The following is a 20,081-nucleotide window of genomic DNA, read 5'->3' as shown; positions in this document are numbered from 1 at the left end:
GTTTACTGACCACAAAATCAAGGTCCTGCCCTGACCATCCCAATCCCCTGACCTGAACCCCAGAGAAAACCTGTGCGGTGAACTGAAGAGGAGAGTCCACCAGCGTGGACCTGAAATGTGAAGGATCTGGAGAGGTTCTGTATGGAGGAACGCTCTCAGATCCCTCGCCATGTATTCTCCAACCTCATCAGCGTTATAGGAGAAGACTCAGAGCTGTTATCTTGGCAAAGGGAGCTAGCACAAAGTATTGACTAAAAGTTGCACCCCGTATATTTAAGAAAGATTTTTTGATAAACCTGTGTTCTATTTGCTATTGTTTGATATCCACGAGAGCAAAGTATGCTTTGAACAAAAGATCAAAAGGTTAAACAATAAAGACAAATTTTCACAGCTTTCTTTGATCATATTTACCAAGGGTGCCAACATTAGTGGAGGACACTGTACCTTGTTGTACAACTTTGCTTGTTTGAATTTTTCATAAGATTCTTCAAAAAGTCTGTATTCAGACACAGAATTAGCACACTGGAAATGACATAGGCAAGATAAGAACTCTGAGAAAACTTGCATAGGTTCAGGTGGACCACAACAACTTCTTATTATAGCAGTAGTTTTGTGTTTCTGCTACTGCTTCTGTGTTGATTTGATGTACAGTCAAATCCACATACTGAGAGTTCCCATACACAGCTACCAAATACAAATTCAACACGTGGAATCAACTCCAGACCTTTTAGCTCATTAATCTGTCATGAAATAATGAGGAAAAATGATACAACTGGCCTTGAAACTGCTTATCGGTCGATTATCCAATTACTTTTGAGCCTGTGGAAATGGAGGGACTCTGTAAAAATGGCTGTAATTCCTAAACCCTAAAAAAAATTTTTGTTAGAACCCTTGAATTCAAGCCGAAAGTCTACACTTCAATTACATCTTGATTGCTTCATTTCGAATCTATCATGGTGGTGTTCTGAGGCAAAATGACAAAAAATTTGTCACTCTTCAAATACTTATTGACCCAATGTGGAGGTATTATTTGAGGAAAACATAGGAGCACCCATGACAGTGGAATTTGCACTTGAAGAATTTTTTTCTCTCCCACAAACACAACAGTTAAACCTTCTCAAATTCTTCATTTCAGCCGCACAAATCCTATTCCACAAATCAAAAATCCTATTATACAAAGCACAAAGGGGCAGCGGGGGCCTGGCGGTTAAGGCTCTGGGTTACTGATCAGAAGGTCGGGGGTTCAAGCCCCAGCACTGCCAAGCTGCCACTGTTGGGCCCTTGAGCAAGGCCCTTACCCCTCTGTGCTCCGGGGGGCGCCGTATCATGGCTGACCCTGACTTCCTGACATTCACAGTATGTGAATTCACACGATGACAGTTTTTTCTCACAATTTTTTTTTTCTTGTGTTTGTGCTAGACAGATATCCAAGTCAGTAACTACAGGTGAGATAGATGGCCTACCAGAATGTCCCAGGTTGAACAGGCTGTGCTTTGGATGGTGAGCATCTTTAACCATCCTTCAGACACTTTCCTAGAAAGAGAGAATGACACCTTTGGTGAAAATCTCACATCATAGAGCCGAAGGATTAGTGCAATGTGTTTCCACAGTCGGGCTTAGTCATGAGCTCTATTATTGTTTATCTTCACAACCTGTGTGATAAAATCCTGTAATCTGACTTTGCTGATGCAGGTTACACATCGAGGTGTATTGAATCCATTCGATTTATTTATATGGGTTTGTGTGAAAGTCGTGCCGCTTGCTGCTTAACAGTCAAAGCAGTTTTCAGTGCTTCACAGTGTAGCATTTTAAACGTTCTATTTTTATATGAGGACTTTACGCTTTATAAAAGGTAACACTCCAGAGTAGTGCAAGAGGGAAAGTGCTAGAATATTTATTAAGGAGACTAAAAGGACGACTCTGAATATTCATTATCTCATCACGACAATGTAGACACACCATTTTCGACTATTTACACCTGTACAAGCTGCTTAATTTGGGGTCACCTGTATGTGGTTTGCCTTATCATTTGTGGATATCGACTTGCATGGTGCTGTAGGCATGAAAAACAATGCCGCTGTGTTGCAATGAATGACGAGTCCTTCAGTTCATGGTCGTTGGCTAGTCACGTGTCTTGCAGGTATTCAAATCATTCTCAGTGCTAGCGTTTTACAATATGTCACCAGTGGAGGATGACGTCAAGTGAGTAATGGCAACTCCAGAGCCAACAAGAACATTAAACTCATCACAGTAGCTTCAGAAATGTTAAGAATCTCACCGGTCGTTGACTTCTCAAAAAAGGATTCATTCTTAAAGTCATAATATCCACCAAAACCTTCTGTTGTTGTTGACGTTCCCTTCCCATTTCCTGAAATGTTTAATTGGTGCACTGTGTGTGTGTGTGTGTGTGTGTGTGTGTGTGTGTGTGTGTGTGTGAACCTAATGAACTTCATGTTTTATGGATCAAAGACATATTGAGGCGTGGATATGTGTGTGCATATGTGTTTGAGTGTTTGCCCAATTAGATCTCGCATTTGACAGGCCTATTTTCCCTTTCAAACACACCATCACAAACACTCACAGCAGCTTCTCACAGGCAACACACACTCTAGGGATTGCAGCTAATCTGATATTAATCCAAGACTCCATGCTGCTTCTATTAAAAGAAACCCAATTTATTTTTATATTCAGCTTTATGAGTACTTCTTCCACTCTTGTTTCCTTTACTCATAACCTGCAATAAAATAGTAATGATGCATCATTTTACTTGTTTGATTCCGGCGCAGCACAACAATGCCACACGACACACACATGAACTCAGCTCAACCTAATGCTTTATTGTCTCTTCAAAATAGTCATTTTCACAGAGAACAGCCACTGGACACTTTGCTCCCAAGATTCTTTGCATTATTTGTATGGCTAAATTTGTTTACCGATCAATGTAGGTCAAGTTCAAGTATGAAACACTGCATTTAGTAATGCTGAACTGTGACTAAAAGGATGAAGCAGCTGAAGGTAATGCTGTGGCAAACGATCTCTGTGCTGTAGGTTACGGGGGTTTGCTGCTATTTCACATAACAGTCAGAAATGTGTGTCTTTGTAATTGTTTTCTTCTGTAATTTTAGGAAATAAAGTGGTGGCACCTTGGTTATCACTGCTTATTTACATTAGTGTCAGTTATTGTGCAAATTAACAGGAGTCAGTCAAAACGTTATGTTCAAGCACATTCCAGATGTCCGTAGTACAGATCGACCGATGGTGGAGTTTACCGATGCCGATAACCAAGTTGGGCAGTACCTGCCGAAAACCGATTAATCAACAGAGTTTTTCAAATTGATATTTAATGAAAACATAACATTCAAAATAAAAACATGTATCCATTTTATTACAAAAATAAACTACTGACTGTACCATGCTACATATATAAATATTAATATATATTAACTATTACGAAATATTAATGTCAATAAAAGATATACATCCAACCGAACTATAAAGTGACCCTCCAAATAACAAATAAACACAGAAACATACAAAAAAAAAAAAACATTTCAATGACATAACAAAATCTGTGAGTGATATTTTTTATTTTGCCTCTAGAGGGTGCTGTCGTACCGTATAATGACAGCAGCACTTAAATACTATCAGTGTGGATTTTTGCTGATAACCGATCCGAAATCATGCAGATTAATCTGCAAAACCGGTCATTCGGTCGACCTCTAGTCAACAACTTTCAGCTGCTCTTCTTGTAAATCGATCCTTACGCACTGTCCTCTATGCAAGTCTTGTAACTATCCTTGACTTTTACAGTCAATTAAAACGTCCATCCATGAAACAAGGACAACACAATTATAACAAAGACTGATAGATGATTTAGCACTAAACTTCTGTATAATAAAAATCTAAATATGACCAAATGCAAATAATAATATCAAGTTTAAAGGTGGTAAAGATCTGTTTCAGAAGTCTTCACTTCTGCACACAGTCCTTCTGCATTTCTGAGATAGAAGACAGCTGAACTCCACTGCCTTTCAAAGCTTTATACCAAATTTATGCATATGCGTCATATCTCCTTGGTAGAGATATTGCAGACCGAGATCCAATACTGAAAAGGAAAGTATGGTTTCACAGCTTAACAGAACTTCAGTGCATTCACCACTGACCCTTCAATGTACAAGCAAAAGCGTATTTGACTGAAGTTGTAGAGAAAACATAAACACTGCATTGTGCATCTTTGTGTTGTTGCTTAGCAGTGCGATAGCATTATTTTAAACCGGCATAATATTTATATACTCAGCGAAAAAAGAAATGTCCCTTGTTCAGGAGACTGTCTCTTTAATGTCCTAAGTAATTGTAACTGTGACCTTAATTGCCTACTGCCTGTAAACATTTAGTGTCTTAAAGGCTGTTCCACAGCTGCATGTGCATTAACTGAACAAGCATGAAAAACATTGTTTAAACCCTTTCCAATGAAGATCTGCATGTAAAGCTTATTTGTATTTTACAAAATTATCTTTAAAATACAGTCTCCTGAAAAAGGGACATTTCTTTTTTTTTTGCTGTGTGTGTGTGTGTGTGTGTGTGTATGTATGTATGTATATAAATGACAGGGTTATATGTTCCTTTTCATTCTCTTCTGCTTTCACCATCTATAGTAAATCCCTGCCGCGTCTCAGGCTCTTAAGACTTCATCTATATTCAGCACACGGCCCAGTCACGAAAAGAGTTCACCAAACACTTCCACATGCTAAATATTTATTTTCTCCTATTATATCTCTGTCTATTCTTCTTATACACACATGGAGAATGATGGAGATTTTGCTGAGCAGGTACATTTGCATCCACGGGCCATTTATTTTCATTTGTCCAGATGGGAATTGTAAGTAAATTGATGGATCCATTCGACGGATGGATTCCAGGCACCAGTGAGGCTGGTGTGTGTGTGTGTGTGTGTGTGTGTGTGTGTGTGAGAGAGAGAGAGAGAGACAGACAGAGAGAGAGAGAGAGAGAGAGAGAAAGAAATGCACTGCTGGCTTTCTTTCCCATTAGAAACAGTCTTTTTGGTGTCTCACTCCTTGAAAGTGACTCGGCTCAGGCTTCAAGCTAAAGTTTTTGGGCACAATGTACACAATGCTGTCCTTACCTAAAATGTAAACAAATGTAGTCACTCAACCAAAACAGGCTTGGTGTCTGAAGATTTCTTCTTTCATTTTGCACTGGAGCTACAGTGCTGATATAGCTAACACATAAAGGAAGCCTCCAGTTTAGCATTGTGCACAGACTAAAGTTATCAAGTTGTCCTATAATCTCAAAATCTGTGTAGTTTTATGACCCTGTATTGACACACTGTTATCAATAAAAATGGAGGGTTACAGAACTAAAACTGTGAATGAAATCAAATCTTCAAACTCTGGTTCATGTGAAGTTCCAATAATGTTTGTATACTTCATTTTTAAAACAAACCTATTCTTCTATTTTATGGGGGAAAATGGGGGAAAATGACCAAGCCACATGATGTCATATGAGTTTCATTTTCGGTTGAACTGCTGCTTTTTAGAGATAAATATGATAGCTACGGTTACGCTCCAGGAGCGATATGTGAATGATGTGCTATTCTATGGAACAGGTTAATCGGTGTACAGTTGCAATCAAAATTATTCAACCCCCAGTGCAAATCAGGTTTACTGACAAAATTTACAGTCTTTCAGCTGTTTACAATGAACAACTCAAACAAAAGCGATTGAAATAGTTGAAAAATAGCCATGAAACACAACGAATGCTTCAAGTGGTTTCCCCCAATTCAACAGAAAATGCAACTCATAATATTTCTCCAGTTTCAAAATTATTCACCCCCATCATGGCGAGCATCTTTAGTACTTAGTAGAGCACGCTTTTGCTGTTATGACCTGCTGCAAACGAGATGCAGAGCTTCTGCAGCGTTCCTGAGGAATCTTATCACATTCCTCATGAGCAGTGTCCTCCAGTTCAGTAATATTCTTGGGTTTGCGTGCTGCAACCGCCTTCTTCACATCCCACCAGAGATTTTCTATGGGGTTCAAGTCAGGTGACTGATGGCCCTGTAGAATCTTCCAGGACTTCTTCTGCACCCAAGCCTTGGTGGAATTTGAGGTACGCTTGGGATCGTCGTCCTGTTGGAAGGTCCGATGACGCCCAAGCTTCAGCTTCCTCACAGACAGCATGAGGTTTTCTCCTAGGATTTCCTGATACTTCACTGAATCCATCTGGCCTTCCACACGCTGCAGGTTTCCAGTGCCAGAGGACGCAAAGCAGCCGCAGAGCATCACCGAGCCTCCACCATGCTCGACTGTGGATAGAGTGTTCTTTCTTCATTCTTCTTCCTCCAGACATACCACTGATCCATCGTGCTAAAAAGATCCAGTTTTGTTTCACTGCTCCACAGAACAGAATCCAAAACCTTCTGTGGATCATTTATATGATTTTGAGCGACTTTTGTGCTTTTGGGTCAGTAGTGGTGAACGTCTTGGAGTTCTGGCATGGAAAACCTCTGTGTTTAGTACACGCCTTACTGTGCTCACTGAAACCTCAGTGTCTGTTACACCGAGTCTTGCTGCAGGTCTTTTGCAGTCACTCGAGGGTTTCTCACAACCTGCCTTCTCACAAATCTGCTTGCAGCCGTTGACAGCTTCCTTTTTCTGCCCCGTCCAGTTATATCGTACATTTTTTGCCCCTGGCCACTTCAGGTATTTCATGTGTTCCAGCTCAAGCACACCTGGTCCTTGATTAGTTTATATCAGGTGTGCTTGAGACAACACCTGTTCTGCATATTTGTGCTGTTGTGAGGGAGTCTATTCAGGGGGGTGAATAATTCTGAGACTGGAGAAATCATTATAAGTTGCGTTTTCAGTTGAATTGGGCGAAACCACTTGAAGGATTCGTTGTGTCGAACTATTTCAATAGCTTTTGTTTGATTTTTTCATCGCAAACAGCTGAAAGTCTGAACATTTTTGACAGACCTGATTTGCACTGGTTATTTTGATGATCTGTATGATCGCTCATGGACTTTCCAAAGAAGCAAGTTACAGTTATGGCACTTACTGTTTTGTTAAGATAAGAGGAGTAGACCTTGGAGAAGGGGCCACCATAGAGCACATCAATAATGCATGTATCGCCCACACACACACAAACAAACACACACACGCACATACGCACACACAGACATCCACTCTACTTTTCACCTGTAGCAAAGAGGAAACATCCATTACATCAATAACATCAATACTTTAATGCATTCAACAAGTCAGTGTGTGTATTTTACAAACCTCTCTTATTATCACTGTGTTTAATTCAGCAATATTGCACTCGCAGGGCAAGTGCCATAGCGAATCAAAGCTGTTCCACTATTCAGCATGATTGCAAGTGCTATGTCCTATATGGATTTATTAATAATTTAATTATTATTATTATTATAAATTAATTAACAAAGAAATGAATATAGTGTAACTGACGTTATATGACTGACTGACGTGCTAGCGGAACAAATAAACAGAGCATTTGACCATATTGTGTCCAAATAGATCCTGAAGAAGCCGCGCTCACTTTATAACACATTGGCTGCCTGACACGGTGGCGCACATTGATTTGTACATTTCCGTTGAAGGTGCTTCCAATGAAATTGGCGTATCTTCTTCCTTTTCATACTCATCTGATGAGCTCTCGTATTTTAAGTCATAAGTTTAAAAATATATATATTTCTGAAAAGTATTGTTTACCATGTCTGCCGATGATGTTGCTAACACTACTAAGTACTAAGTTTCAAACTGGGAAGTGGAATGTTATGTGGGCGAACACAGACGGGGGAGCGATACAAAGAGTGAAACGTCCCAGTGCAGTTATACTGAACACTGTTGGAACACCGCTTGACCAATCAAATTAATTGATCAGAACTAACTGTTGTATAAAGCAATTTATTCACCATAAACTGCCACCAACAAAAGTGAAACCAGTTAGGAACTTTAAGCCAGGGGTTGTCAAATATATGCAATCGGATACGCTTTTAACTGTAAAATAAATTCTGTTAACAGACCATCTGAGACAGATTTATTCATGAAAATCCAGCTACTCAAACATCAGTATATTAAAATTTTTACTACAATATTCTGGCTGTTTATTGCAGCACACATTAGGTCCAAGCTGTGCCATGTACAGGCTGAATTAATTGTAAGTTAAGGAGGGTAGGATTTAACCCATTCAATTCAAGTGACCAGTCAAACAAAAACCTAAAATATTATAACTTTGGCAATCACAGGTTGTAACTTCCACCACTGTAGTAAAATAATAAAAATAAAAAATTACAGACACCCTGGCTATGCTTCATGGACCCCTGGGGATCCCCACTTTGAGAGCCACTGGTGCCATGTCAGAGCTTCCATGTCAGAATAGGAATCCTTTAATTGTTGTTGTTGTTGATGATGATGATGATGATGTTGTTGTTACTGCTTTACTGTGGTGTGTAAATTTGGATCTGTTGACAGGTTTTGAAATGGTGTCCTATGGAGAGGAGCTGAAGGGAGAGGTGTGGTGAATAAGAACGGGCTGAAAATGCACTTTAAAGAGTTATATTTGTCTCATTCAGAAGAGTTTCACCAAAAGTCATCAGGATTCAACTTTGCTACCTCCTGATTATAAGGTTGACCCTTAGACATCTGCGCTATTTACGATATGATATTGTTATGAATCTGGGAACATGATGAGAGTAGTGAAACTGATTAGCTAGGGTGGAGAGACAGCCCTGTGATACCTAAGTGAAAAAACCCCACTTATTTGGCAACACTGATACAAGATTAACTAACCAGGTGCAGCACAAGCTAGAAGGAATTTCTCCCACAAGATTAGTTCAATTATTTTAGATTAATTAAAACCAACAGGCAAGATAGCATCACTCAGAAATGGCTTACAAAGTATCTAGATCAAACGTCTGTTACATTTGCAGAACAAATACAATCAGCAGGAATAACAAAGTAAAAACACAAAGGAGTAACATGATTTCATATGCAGGCAAAAACTGATGGAGTGGGTTGTGTTGGTGTACTGTGTGTGTGTGTGGGAGGTAATCAGTCTGGGAGTTTGGAGAGTTCATTACATTAGCATGATTTATAACTGTAGAAGGAACTTATTAAGTTCCATGCTCTTTATTGTTCAGAATAGATGGGAATAAACCACTAATTCATCACTAAATATATTGGCTAATATGCTAAGGTGGAAAATACCTAGGTAATTATACTTTGTTACTATACTTGAATATTAATTTGTGGCATTTATACTTAAGTTGAATGTTTCTGAAATTGAAGAAGTACTTTTGCTTAGTTACAATTATATGGGGGAAAAAACTTACATTACACGACCTATATGTTTATTTAGACCTTCAAGGGACTTGTTACAAATCTCAAAGGTCTCCTCTCGTTCAGACAATGACTGTATGCTATATATCAATTTATGGGCTCAGTTTAGCGTCTGATCATTTCAGTTTATCGTCTAATCAAATTCATCAATGTAGAAAAAAGATCAAGAATCCTATCAATCACTTCACCATATGCGGTGACCTCATGCTACACAATCTAGCTAATGTTATAGCTATCTGTGTGCAGTCGGATGTATAAGCCATGAGTAATCTCCTTTGCCTGTTTATGAGAGTGAGTATGGTGGTATTACCTTATGAAAGTCTGTGATAAAATCCAGGGCGATGTGTTACCAGGGTTGTGAGGTATCAGGAGTGGTTTAGGGCTGTAGTTTGCCACCACGGTGGTGGAGTGGCACCTGCGGTGGTGTCATATCACACACCATGTTAATGTTTCTGCTTGAGTGGACACTATGAGAAGTACAATATACAACGTTTGTATACAAGTGTAATAATAATAACAGTTGCTATATTAATTTGTATTTATAGTCTACCATATAGCGGGAGATTTTATATTCATTCACAAATTACGTAATCATAATCAAACCTTACATGGTGTTGTCTGCTAATTTGGCGCGGGTTTGTTTAAGTGCGGCAAAAGCCAGTCAGGCGAATTCTGCTATTTCACTTCGGGTTCTGCCGCAGCGATGGATCTTTTTGGGAAACCAAATGTTACATCTGCGATCTTTTGGATTCGTGCCCAACGGAAAAGCTGAACTGATAAATTTAGATGAAGCCACATGTCGGCTTTGTGGGAACAAAATAAGTGTTAAATGGGTGAACACTAGCCTACAAATCTCAGGATCCATCTCCAGGCATGACACCCGGCCGCGTTTTTTATTTAATTTAATATTTAGATTTTTAACATATTATTTAGGTTACCATCCTACTGGTATTTTTCAACGTTTGATAGGCTTGTGGTATATTACACTTGTAAAAGAAATAAAGTATTCCTCAGAGAAACGTGTTTGTTTCACTTCTTCTCCTCTCCTACACGGGTCAATCACAATACGGTATGCCACAGCGTCCTCAGGCTGTTTCTCCTTGCAGCAACATGACACAACAAGGCTGTATTGAGTTGTTTCAGTGACGGAAATGCTAAAATAAGCCTCATATAATTTTTTTATATTTAGGTTTTTATTTCATTAAGCCTATACCTTGCATGGTTTGAAGCAGTCTGAGACATTCTGGTTGTGCGGGGTCATCTTGTTGAGGTGGACGCATGTTCTCAAGAATTTCCCTTCACACTAAGCCTGGAATGCATGACTGAGAAATTATTGTCTAGTGAGTGGGAATTTTCAGATATTCATGACAAGGCATTCGCTTTTCCATTCATAGAACCAGGCTTATATGTTAAGGTGAAGTTAAATCTTTTGGAAAAGAGGGCCCATCTGACTTTATGAGGGTTCAGTTGTGTTGCGGCTTTGACATATTCAAAGTTCTTATAATCTATGAGGCTCAGAAACGGGAACCAGAGCTCCCTCTAACCACTGATGCCATTCTACTAGAGGGCCTTGATGGCTAGTAGTTCCCAGTTCCCCATGTCATAGTTTACATGGGTATACCAGGTAACACCATACAAGATATTCATAGTGACCTGTGTTAGTAATGAAGGCACTTTTCCATTCATCAATCTCTCTGATGCATATGAGGTTATACTGTAAGCACCTCGAAAGTATATGGTCAAAGCAGCCAGTGGAAGGAGGTAGCGGTACTTGACGGCATTCAAACCTCGATAGACTATGCAGGGCCAATATCTGCCATATTTTTTCCCACAAAGAAGAAGCTAGCTGCAGCTAGTGAGGTTGAGGGAAAATTTAGGTCTATGTTAGTTCATCGGCGATGTAGTCTTCCACAGCTTTGGTTTCTGGAAGTGATAATGGGTAAGTGTGCCCCCTAGGGGGCACAGTGCCTGCCAGGATGTCTATGGTGCAATCCCAAGGGCAGTGTGGTGCCAGTTTCTCTGAGGACTTTGGCAAGGTCTGAGTAGGGTTCGAAAAACCCCACTCCACTATGACTTTCAATATAGATGGAGAGACATGACAGAGAAGAGTAGTTATTATAACATGATTTACCCCCAAGTGATTCACTCACCTTGTTTCCAGGATATCTGCGGATCATGAGTAGATAACTATGGTGAATATAAAACATTGGGGTTGCTCGGAGAATCTGTTACCATAAATGAATGCATTTCAACATGTGATGTGCCAGTGTGCATTTTAAGGGGTGCACAGTGCATTTCAAAACCTTTTTCACCTCCTGAAGGGATACCATCTAGGTGCCTGTGAGAGGGACAAGAGGGATATTAAGTAATTGAGCCACGGTTTCATCCATGAAATTACCAACTGCCCCTGAGTCAACTAGAGCAGGGAAACACGTGGAGCTCAGAACACCATGAAAGCTTTATGGGCAGAGTAATACATTTAGTTTTGATCAAAGAGGGGCCCACCTGGTTACATCTATTGATGAAAGGTCTCAGAGTGCAAGTTGCTGAAGGATGCCCTTTATTCCTAATGTACAAAGACTGAATCTCTTATGATGCTTCTTTCCTCAGTGGAAAGTGTTACTTGCATGTCTCCCATGGGTTCTGTATGTGCTATGACGGTTGGGTTTCTGGGACTGGATCTGTAATTTTGACAAGGTTTACGGGATCTGAGAAAATTGCAGGAGATAGAGTTATCTCTGTATGCAAACTCAGATTGCTGAGGCCTTGTCTGAGAAAGGTTGTTAATGGCAGCCCATTCCATCTGCTTTCTGCAGACAGAGTACAAAAGCTTAGTGCATTATCTGAAGTGGATTGTTTTTCTTGGTTTAGTGAAAGCCGTCTGTCTCCAGCACCTTTCCCAGATTCTTGGTGGTCGAACACTTCTTGGAATTCCATCTCAAAGTTGGCGAATGTTTGATCGAGTGTTAATATGCCAAAGCCGTTTGTAACAAAGGGCTCTCAGACATGTTAGATGGATCCATTCACTTGAGATTTATTAATGCAAATGGAATGGTTAAAAACGTCCATGGTTAAACTCAGATAAAGTTCCAGGTATTTCCAGTCTAAAACATAATCAAAAAATTTTATCACCGAACAAGGCATGGTCAGAATACCAGAAATCAGAAATATCAAAGCCAAAGGGCTAGGCAAAGTCTAGACAAGGCAAGAAAGATCATACACATAATAACTGTCCAGAACAAACGGCTCAGAACAAGGTGCAGGGCCTTGCATCAAGTTCAAGGCCCCATGCATGCTTTATTGTGACCTGACAGGAAATGAATATGACAACCGAAAAAATGTTTAAGATTCAAGGGAGGACACCCTTCCTTGGCCCTGCAGAGAAATGTCTGGGCTGGATGTTACATTATGTAGCATATGTAGTATGTATTCCTGCATATAACAAGCAGACTTACAGAGATTACGACACATTTAGTTATGGAATAAAAATGACTTTTTACATGAAAACATGACATTCCTTAATTTTAATCATTTAAAACCTTTATATTTAATACTTGAGTGCACTTATCTTTCTTTACTTTCACTTGAGTACATTTTCGGTTGCATACTTGCACTTTTAATTTTCACTTAAGTATAATTTCTCAGTCTTTTTCCGCCCCAGTCAATCTGAAGTTATATGTATTTAAATTAGGTTTCATTTAGGTGTGACTGGGTGCATCGTATTCATTTACTACTAGATGTGTCTTTCCTAAGGAAAATGCTGTCTTTAATATATAATAAAAACAAAATCCAAGCTCTCACGATAGCTTAACACTTTGGGAATGTTAACGTTCATGACTGTTCAAACAAATGTTCAAAAGAAAGAAAAAAGTAATAAAGATAGACAGACAAAGCCAACAGTGCTTTCTTTGGTTTATTAAATTTTTTTTTTTTTTTTTAATTTAATTTATTTCTAGTGCAAAATCTGTAAATAAACTCTTTAATACAGTATTTAAGAATATTTTCTAGTCAGTTGAGTAAAATAATAGCCGTGACCTCACGTGTATACTTAATTCATACTGTACACTTATACCTGAATAAAGGCTAATTACAATTGTGTATGATTCCACATTTCAGTCTCAGCCTGTCCTACACTTAGTCCTCATTCTGCTGGTTGTGAGACTGAAGAGGGGAAATGAGTCAGGTGTGAGATCAGGGCTGCAGTTAATAAATCCTTTTAAAAACATGTTGTTTTTTAAAGTAATTTGTCTGAAGTTTAGAAAAGCCAATGGAGTCAGAAATCTTCCAAAATAGTATGAGTATATGAAGCAAAACTAACGATCACTTTATCTGTTAACATTTAAGAATTTTTTTGTTTTTGTGTGAGAAAAAAAGTAATCATTGACACGAGTGTAGTGTTATTTAATTATATCTCGCTGCCTGTTCATCTTTTTTTCCAATTAAAACATACAACAGATTTTCCCCTTTGCATCGTCTCCTCTTTTTTTCCTAGCATAAAAAGCATAATTTTTTTTCAGCTTGTAAAGTGACCTTGACTGTGACAATGGCGCTAAAATAAAAAATAACATTTATTCCAAGACTAACTTTTGCTGTCATATGAGCACAACTGCTGTCCTATTTTTGGAATGAACATGGTGTTGCATGTAGATATCAACAGAGCGCCTAAAGCTGAAAAAGCAACAGGACCTGGCTAATTGTAAATCCATAATATTGACTGTGTTTTTGTGTTTGTGCAGGAGGAGTGTGTTTTGTGCAGCATGAATCCAGCAGCAGAGTCTCAGAAATGCAGCAGACTGATCCAAAGGGACACCTAATTATTACCATCTATTTCCCTGTGAGTGGCACACCTGATTCTCTGCAGTATTACACACACACACATCTAATCAGCACACACACACACACACACACATATAGTGCTTTCCCATTGATATGGTGCTGGAGCAGGTGTCTAATCTTGACCTGTTCCATGCTTTTTCACTGGTTCTCAGCCGGCAAATTCGCTTTTGAAACCTGCTGGACTGGAACCAAAGAAGTAGTGACGTCAGGACCTGAGGTTATTTCATCGCCATGACAACAACTCAAGTTGTCTACATGACAGCAAAATAGAGTGAAGGACATGAGAAGGGTTATGAACATTATATGGGAGAAAATGAGATAAATTCCCCTTATAACCATGAATCAATGGTCCAAGAAAAAAAAATATATATATATATTTCACTTGGAAGTCTAAAAAAAATCCCTTTGAGCAGATACTTTTTAAAATTAAATAGCTAAAACGTCCTATGTCTGTTGTCTTTCGCTTAACTGTTAGACATGCATAGACAGTAGTTACAATGCTGACACAGCAGGGATGTGTGGATCCATGTGCAGAAGGTTTATTAAGAGGAGAAATGAGTATTACAGTGAGGCAAGCAAAATCCAAAATCTGAAATCGGCCTAAGTTGCACCTAAAACACAGCGTAATCCTAAGAGTTAAGAGCGAAATATAAAAAAATCCAAAGGCAATGACATGACTCAGAACTTTTGGATCTGAATGATAAAACGTAATAATGCCAGGAACACCTGTAGGTTATATAAATATAAAATGCATGATCCATCATGATCATTGTTGTTGTTGTTTTTTTTTTGGCGTCATGCTGTAGAAATTGTCTGGCTGTCAAACCGGTGGAAATGTAAGCCGGGTATTTAAAAAAAAACAAAAACGTTAAGTTGCTCTCCAGCCCCACCTCTTGCCTCATGTCAGGAAACAGGGTCATAAAGGGCTGAAATTGTTCTGTATTTAACAATCCAAAATGAATAATACTGTAGGTAGTTGAAGGCAACAGAAACCCATCAGGCAACTATCTGTTATATGGTCTAGCAAAAGATGTTAACAGCTATGAGGCATTAAAAACAGTTATAGCCCTTTGTATCGGACACAGAAAATTTGAGATTGTAAGAGGTAAGTGTCTGGACCTTGGACTCTGAATCAGTGTTTTAGTGAGCAGTGTATTAAAATTATTGTCATGGACAGCTCAGCAGAGACTGTTAACACGCATGGAGTCCATTTCAGCTGCAGTCCAAATCAAACTGTTCTCTCTGCTTCCTCAGTTGCAAAATGGTCATTACACACTAGGACTGTGATTTCTCATGTGTTTGTGCCTCGGTTCACAGTGCTGAAGCTTGTACGAATGCTTATGTTATGTCCCTACAAATTGATACTGAGCTGTATACAACTATGTCTCTGTCCATGGAACTGATCCATTTACAAATATCTCTGACTCCATGGTGCTTATCTGTATTCAAATACATGTCTTTCAGAGGTTGGCTTTGCTTTGAATCTGTTCACGTGTGAAAGCTGGTTTTGAATCTGAGTGTAGTCCAGGAAACCAATTTTTGGTACGTGTAAGAAGTGAATGCTTCTTACTCTGGCATTCACTTTAAGTAAACTTGAGTGTGACCACACCATGCAGGAAAGCAATCCACTCCCAGGAACGTGTTACTTGTTATTTGAACTTGTGTTTCACAAGGTCAGGAATGTTGTGGTCTGCAAAGAGGATGAATGGAGTTCATTTCATGTCTGAGGACGTCATACAGTTCTTTTTCCCCCTCTTTCGGGGTCGCCACAACGGATCATGCGTCCGCATATTGATTCTGGCACGAGTTTTATGCCAGATGCCCTTCCTGACGCAACCCTCCTCATTTTCCAGACTTGGGCACTGGTACTCTTCACTGGCTCGTGCCAGGGGTTAGGCTGCAAACCCGGGCTGTGGCGATGAGAGCACTGCATGCTAGCCACTAATCCACCAGGGAACCGAGAAATCATACACAGTTGCCGAAATCAGAATTTTATGACTTGGAAATATACACAGCCATCACCCATAACATTAAAACCACTGCCGGGTCATGTGAATAACATTGAATAACATTGACACGCCAAAAACATCTACAATGGGCACGTGAGCATCAGAAATGGACAATGGAGCAATGGAAGAAGCTGGCCTGGTCTGATGAATCAAGTTTTCTTTTACAGTGTGGATGGCTGGGTGTGATGGCTGATCAAGCATCAAACATCTTGGTTCCAGATTTGGTTTGCTAGGGTGAAGGTACGCACGGTGGCTTAGTGGTTAGCATGTTCGCCTCACACCTCCAGGGTTTGAGTCCCGCCGAGGCGGTGTGTGTGCGGAGTTTGCCTGTTTCCTCCGGGTACTCCAGTTTCCTCCCCCAGTCCAAACACATGCATGGTAGGCTGATTGGCGTGTCCGTAGTGTATGAATGGGTGTGTGAATGTGCCCTGCGATGGATTGGCACCTTGTCCAGGGTGTACCCCGCCTTGTGCCCGATGCTCCCTGGGTTTCCCTGTGACCCTGTAAAGGAGTAAGCGGTAGAAGATGGATGGATGGATGGTTTGATAGGGGTTGACCCTCATCCAAACTCTGAACAAAACTCAAAAAAAAAAAAAATTTTTTGTTGGCATATCCAGCAGTGACGTGCGGTCAGGGGAGGCGGTGAGGCAGTGCCTCCCCTGTGTCATCATGAAATGTAAAAAACAAATAATGATTAAAAATAAATAAATAAATATTTGTCCACTGATCTGTGATAGAAATGTAATTATTGTATGATTCCAATCATTCCAATGATTTTTATAGTCGATATCGCTGAATTTGCGTATTTTCCTGTTCAAATACGGGGGAAAGACAGCGACGAGCTGAGCCTCCTCTCGGATTGCGCAATCCCTCACAAACTGGATTGAGCTGCTCATTTTTTTTGCTCAACTTGAGCACGTGCAATTGATCTCTCTGTATGTCACCAATGTAATGTTTGTACACACTTTTATTATATGTCTTCACATTCCATAGTCTAGGTCATGTATTTCACATATGTGTATAACGTATAAGTCTTGCTGATCTGACATAACGCCGCAGTGAAAAAGCAGGAGGGGAGGCAGTCAGGACCTCTGCCTCACTGAAGGGGGCGTGTGTGAGCATACAGGCTTGTCCTGCTATTGTTCTTCTTCACGTATTACAGACAAATGGCATTGTGGGTAATATGCTAGCTAAAAAAGTCAAGTAGAGAAAGTTAAGTGCACCGCATCAGTCCGTTTATTTTAATTTTTGCCCTGACTGCAAAAATGGAAGATTATATATGTAAGCTAAAACATTTCTCAAAACTGGAAGTGATAAATAATGGAAGACTGATGCCGGAGACAGCAGAAACAACGGGACAGAAGATACCACGCTCTTTTCAAACAGAGCGGTGCACCTGAAAACACTGGCTGTGTGCTTGTGCTTCGAGAAACCGCCTTTTCTGCTTCCCCTGACTTTTGACATGAAAGTTCACCTACTCACATTCAAATCTAAATTTGTTTAAAAACTTTTGGTAGCGCAAGGATAGTTTTGGCTTTGAACGAACAGTGGAGACTAAATATTAGCGTCCACAATGCTAAGGTAAAGGAAAACTGAGAGATTTTAAAAAACCTCATTAATGCAACTTGCTTCCTAGCAAAACAGCAATTAGCATTTGGTGCTAACGATGAGAGTATGACCTCTTCTAATCGTGGAAACTATGTAGAGCTATTACATGCTTTTGCTGAGAAAGATGGTAGCTTAGCTAGACATTTGGAGACATCCGCTGTGTTTTCTGGCTCATCAAACAGAATTCAGAACGATTTAATTGAAGCAATAAATGATGTGATTAGAAATGATATAAAAAAGGACATTAATGCAGTCCTATTTATTGCTGTAGAAGTAGACGAGACAACGGATGTCACAAACAAAGCCCAGATCTGTCATTTTGCGTTCTGTGGCGTGAAGTGAGGTGTCCTGTGAAGTGAGGGAGGCGTTTTTGGGATTTGATGATGTGAGTAATGGAGACGAGTAAAGGTAAGACCATGCATACACTGCTGTACAGTCCACGACAAACATAAAAGACCAGCCCCTTTTAACAATAACTAAAAAAATTATATAAAACAAGATAAGAAAATAATTGTTATTTTAAAGAATAAAACTACATTTGTCTTTTTGTTGTGGACTGTATATATACTTTCATTTGTATTGAAGGAGTATGAATTGTGGAATTGTGATGGCAAATTAAGAACACACGGAGGGTGCAGAGCAAATGCTCTCTCTCTCTGAGCTGCTATAAATTTGACGTTCTTCTTTGTGCAAATATGTACCTTACCCATGTGTGTGCAAAGAATGCTGATATGGGATATGAAACATAACCAGTAGTCAGTGTGCAAGCAGCCAGTTGAATGGTGAATTTATGCTACTGTGTTGAATTCATATATTTGTAAATCTGACTTTGAAAGAGTCAGTGCCTCCCCAGACACGAACCTCACCGCACGTTACTGCCATCCAGTAGTTTTTAAATGTAGCATGAAACTTCGAAGTGATGGTGATCACAACATAAACAAGGTACAGATGTAAATTACAGTTTTAGTTAGAAGGATGTACTTACAACTACCATGAACAATATGTTATATGCACTCACTTCTGACAGGAAATAAACTCCATAGAATGCCTTCTTGATATATGGAGTGACAAAGTATAATTTGTGTGAAGATAAATCTGTGTTGATGACACGCTTCCTCAAACTAGGCCAGAATTGATCCTGGGGAAGGGCTTGAGCATTCAGGCAAAATTTAAAGACAATGTCTGAAGTAGTATTGAACGGTCCTGTGTTTTTTGCACACGTCTGCACGTGCACTTTATGTAGAATGTTTGTAGATCTTATTTAGCTCTGTGTCATCTCACGTAATTAGTGTGTTGTTTTATGTAGCACCATGGTGCTAGAGGAACGTTGTTTCCTTTCACTGTGTACTGTACCAGCTGTATACTGTGCATCCGGAAAGTATTCACAGCGCTTCACTTTTCCCACATTTTGTCATGTTACAGCTTTATTCCAAAATGGATTCAATTCATTATTTTCCTCAAAATTCTACAAACAATACCCCATAATGACAACGTGAAAGAAGTTTGTTTGAAATCTTTGCAAATTTATTAAAAATAAAAACAAAAAAAGCACATGTACATAAGTATTCACAGCCTTTGCTCAATACTTTGTTGAAGCACCTTTGGCACCAAGTACAGCCTCAAGTCTTTTTGAGAATGATGCTACAGGCTTGGCACACCTATTTTTGGGCAGTTTCTCCCATTCTTCTTGGCAGGACCTCTCAAGCTCCATCAGGTTGGATGGGGAGCGTCGGTGCACAGCCATTTTCAGATCTCTCCAGAGATGTTCAATCGGGTTCGAGTCTGGGCTCTGGCTGGGCCACTCAAGGACATTCACAGACGTGTCCTGTCCTGTAGTTGTTTCCGGATGCACTGTGTGGTTGAAATGACAATAATAACCACTTGAACTTAAACTTGAACTTCAAGTGTATATGAACTAACTATATATGATTAAGAAATTAATAGTGTTTATCTATACTTGAGTAAGACAAGTCCTTGTTGTTTATCTATACATGAATTGACTTTTGGTTCCTGCCCCCAAGGCCACTGTAACCAATCAGACCGCAGATCCCATTTCTAATGCTACTGTAAACAATCACAATATTTTAAATGAACATTACTGCTCCATTTTAGGGAAGGGTTTAGGGGTTTTTTCCCCCTTAAATTTTAATCTATGCAGGAAAAAAGTCTGTCCACAAATGCATGGATTTGTTTTTCTATGGTTTAAGTCCTATCCTATGGTGCTATCACAGTGTGTTTCGTTTCTGGC

At 39.5% G+C, this 20,081-nt stretch overlaps 1 protein-coding gene across 2 annotated transcripts in view; it reads left to right on the top strand.

The window, feature by feature from the left end:
• Positions 1–20,081, top strand: part of lrfn2b (leucine rich repeat and fibronectin type III domain containing 2b) — a 136,630-nt gene that overhangs the window by 73,386 nt on the left and 43,163 nt on the right. Inside the window, exon 3 of one of the 2 annotated variants that reach the window (XM_053613670.1) lies at positions 14,117–14,214. The gene's annotated coding sequence lies outside the window, so the exon portion shown is untranslated. Of the gene's footprint in view, positions 1–13,314; positions 14,215–20,081 lie in introns of those variants that run through there. The other variant, XM_053613671.1, reaches the window with a different exon arrangement.

This window comes from Ictalurus furcatus, chromosome 25 (assembly GCF_023375685.1).
Source record: "Ictalurus furcatus strain D&B chromosome 25, Billie_1.0, whole genome shotgun sequence".
NCBI classification, from domain to species: domain Eukaryota; kingdom Metazoa; phylum Chordata; class Actinopteri; order Siluriformes; family Ictaluridae; genus Ictalurus; species Ictalurus furcatus.
The sequence above is the reverse complement of the archived record's forward strand: the minus strand, read 5'-3'. Positions and strand labels throughout refer to the sequence as shown.